We start from the raw sequence: 4076 nt of genomic DNA, 5'->3' as shown, positions 1-4076 counted from the left end.
AAAGCAAAACATAAATCACAAATCTGGCTCATTTGGTGTGTGTTTGGACTCTGTGACAGAGAAAGCAGAAGCAGACCCTAAAAGAAAGTGTACCTGGTGTTCACAGGATATTGGGGGTTGGAAGGGACCCAAAGAGATCACTGAGTCCAACCGCCCTGCCAGAGCAGGGCCACACAATCTAGCTCAAGTCACAAAGAAATGCATTCAGACAGGCCTTGAAAGTCTCTAGAGAACGAGACTCCACAACCTCTCTGGGAAGCCTGTTCCAGTGCTTTGGGACCCTTACAGGAAAGAAGTTCCCTCTTGTGTTGAGGTGGAACCTCCTGTGCTGCAACTTACACACATTGTTCCTTGTCCTATCCCAGGGAGCAGTGAGCAGTGAGCAGAGCCTGTCAATCCCCCTCCTCACTCCCAGCCCTCAGATATTTACAAACATTTATTAAATTCCCTCTAAGTCTTCTCCAGACTAAAAAGCCCCAGGTCCTCAGCGTCTCCTCATCAGGCAGCCCTCCAGGCCCCTCATCATCCTTGTAGCCCTCTGCTGGACCCTCTCCAGCAGATCCCTGTCCCTCTTAAACTGTGGAGCACAAAACTGAACACAGTATTCAAGGTGAGGTCTCACCAGGGCAGAGTAGTGGGGAAGGAGACCCTCCCTTGATCTACTGGACACACTCTTCTTAATGCACCCCAGGATCCCATTGGTCTTCTTGGCCACAAGGGCACATTGCTGTGCCATGGTTTACTTGTTACCCACCAGCAAGCACTCTCAGGTCCCTCTCTACAGGGCTGCTCTCCAGCAGATCACCTCCCAGCCTGTACTGGTGCAGTTTATTATTCCTCCTCAGGTGCAGGACTTTGCACTTGGCCTTGTTGAACCTCTTTTAGTTCCTCTGTGCCCAGCTCTGTCTGTCCAGGTCTCACTGGATGGCAGCACAGCCTGCAGCTGTCTCAGCCAAGCCTCCCACTTCGGGGTCATCAGCAAACTTGCTGAGCAGACTCTGTCTGTCTGTGCCCTCATCAATGGCATTGATGAAGATGTTGAACAGGACTGGACCCAACACTGATCCCAGGGGACTCCACTAATTACAGCTCTCCAGATGGACCTGGCACCATTGATCACCACTCTTTGAACTCTATCCTGTAACTGGTTCCTAATCCACCTCACTGCTCTTCCATCCCACACTTCCTGAGCTTGCTGACTAGGATGTCATGGGAGATGGTGTCAAAGGCTTTGCTAAGGTCAAGGTCTCCCTGAATCTACCCATTCAGTTACGACATCACAGAGTGCTATCAGGTTAGTCAAGCATGACTTCCCCTTGGTAAATCCATGCTGACTACTCCTGATAACCTTCTTCTCTTCCAAGTGCCTTAAGATGCCCTCCAGAAGGAGACATATTAATTTCTTCTAGCACTCCAGCAGCATCATGTAGACACCCATATGGGGTTGTTGTGGAGACAGCGAATTAACATGGCCAAGTCAGGAAATAAAAAAATAGAATTATTTTATTTTCCTGAACCCCACCCCCAAAACTATACTAAAAATTAGTTTAGTTTATTAGCAGATTGACTTCTATTGGGAATATCTTACAAAGAATATTATAGATAAATTTGGATATTTAGGAAGTCAGGAAATGGAAAAGACTAAGCTATAAACATTAACACAGATTTACCCCACTATCAATCAGGCTGAGCAGAAATTTAAGGGAAAAGCTACTCACAGATGTGAGCTAGACACTCAGCAAAGATCCCTGAATTCCTGTGCAGGAGCAGCCTTCTGACATTGCGGCCAATATCCAATAATAGAGATCCACACCACAGAAGTCCAAGACAAGTCACAGAGCTGCCAAACTCAGAAATGTTTCAAGCGCTTCTTTCCAAGTGGGATGGTCGTGGGATGATGCTGCTCTCACAATGGCAGGGGAGAGCCCAAACTGCTAGGGTCCCCAGTCTGGGAGGCAGCCAAGAAATTAGCTACTAATAGGGTCTGAGAGAGGGCAGTCCAAATGCTGCTGGCTCTCTCTCTCAAAGGACCCCAGGGCTTGCTAAGCCTGCTGGCTTGCACAAAAAAGTGCAAAGTGAGGAGAACCATCCAAAAGCAGGGACGGGATAAAACCATGCCCCGTAGGAGCTGTCCAAATGTGGGGATGGTCCATTCATGGCAGGAGCCTATCCTTCGCAGTGGCAGGGACTTTCCAGACAGCAACTCTCAAGGCGGGAACCCTTGCTCTATTTATCCCTTTTTCTAGACAAAGTGTCCATCTGGGCGCAAATACACAGCCAATCACCATCTCGATATCAGTGCGGGCATCTACACGGATCAGCCCACGTGCAGCAAAAGGAGCCTTTGCTGCCCCTCTTCAAGCCTGCAGGGCAGGGAGGGAGAAACAGGTTTTTGCACCTTTCTTCTCCTATTCAAACCATGGAGTGAGAGGGAAAAGAGGGGAATTTGGGGTATCCAGGACAGGGATGAGAACCCCAAACCCTGCATGAAGCCTGATGCCACTGAGCATCGTCATAGATATAGCTGAGCAATGAGATCTTGGCCTTTTCTGCACTTTACAGTGCAGTAAATCTACCTTGCCATGCATCTCACAGATTCACTTATGTCCTCCTAGTGCAGGCATAGCAAGGCAAGTTGTTCTATTTTCTGCACCTCCTGTGAAGTTGTATCTTGCACAGGACAATTCAAACATGAGTTGGCAGGCAGTGATGATGCCTCAGAGTTGAATGCTCCCCAATAATGAGCTACTAGAGAGGCAACGGAGTCTCATTCAGCATCTATTGCTGCTTTTTTAAATCAAACCTCGTAACAGGTGACACCAAGCTGAATGGTATTATTGATATGTCAGAGGGATCAGGACAAGCTGGAGAAGTGGGCCTAGGTGAACCTCGGGAAGTTCAACAAGTCCAAGTGCAAGGTCCTGCACCTAGGTCAGGACAATCCCATTATCAGTACAAGATGGGGAATGATATTTACCTGGCAGAGAAAGTATCATGGTCAGGCATGTGGTTTACCCAGAATGAGGTATATCCTTTGCAGTCTGGGTCTGCCAACCCCTTCAGTTTCCTCAAGTGTGGGAAACTCAGCTGCATAATTTGTGGTAGTGGGGGTTACCTTTTTTATTTTTGCAGACTTCATTCTCTTCAGGGATCTATTTGGCAGAGTATCTTGGGATAAATCTTTGGAGGGAAGAGTGGCTCAAGAAAGTTGATCAATATTTAAGGGTCATCTCCTCCGAGCCCAGGAGCAGTGCATCCCAAGGAGGATAGAAGGCAGCAAAAGTGCCAGGATGCTGCCAACATGGACAAATAACGTGCTCCTAGACTTACTGGGTTAAAAAGGGGGAGCAGGCAATGGGAGCAAGAACAGGCCATGTGGGAAGACTACAAAGTTGTCTGAGAAGCCAGGGATCAGGTTAGGAGATCAGAAGCACAGGTGAAATTAAAATTGGCTAGAGACATAAAAGGGAATAAGAATTTCTTCAAGTGTATGACAGTCAAAAAGGTGACTAGGAAAGATATGGGGCCTCTCCAAAAGAAAGGTGGAGACCTGGTCACAAGGGATAAGGAGAGGGCTAAGGTACTGAATGGCTACTTTGTCTGATGAACTTGGTGGCTTTCTGTTTTTCTAGTTAAGGCATCAGTGGATAAGGTACCTGGCCTTGTGTAAAGCATTTCACAGAATTACAGAACTTTAAAAGTTGGAAGGGATATCCACAGATCATTGAGTCCAACTTCCCTGCACAGGAACACATCCAGGAAGGTTTTGAGAGTCTCCAGAGAAGGAGACTCCACAGCCTCTCTGGGCAGCCTGTTCTCTGTCACCCTCACTGTAAGAAGCTTCTCATGTTGAGGTGAAACATTTGGTACCATCCTGCATGACATCCTGGTCACCAAGTTGGAAAAGCATGAACTTGAGGATTGGACCACTTTCTAGAGAAGGAATTGGCTGGATGATCACACTGAGAGGGCTGCAGTCAGTGGCTCAATGTCCAAATGGAGACCCATGACAAGTGGCACTTGTCAGTACAGTGGCACTTGTCAGTACTTTAACGTCTTTGTCAGTGACAGTAGGA

General features: G+C 47.6%; 1 pseudogene; it reads left to right on the top strand.

Moving 5' to 3' along the window:
• Positions 1-2969: 2969 nt before the first annotated feature.
• Positions 2970-3120, top strand: LOC135175742 (U1 spliceosomal RNA; annotated as a pseudogene).
• Positions 3121-4076: the final 956 nt, after the last annotated feature.

Source organism: Pogoniulus pusillus, chromosome 5, assembly GCF_015220805.1.
Source record: "Pogoniulus pusillus isolate bPogPus1 chromosome 5, bPogPus1.pri, whole genome shotgun sequence".
Lineage (NCBI taxonomy): Eukaryota > Metazoa > Chordata > Aves > Piciformes > Lybiidae > Pogoniulus > Pogoniulus pusillus.
Note: the sequence above shows the minus strand (reverse complement) of the source record. Positions and strands in the feature narration are given on the sequence as shown.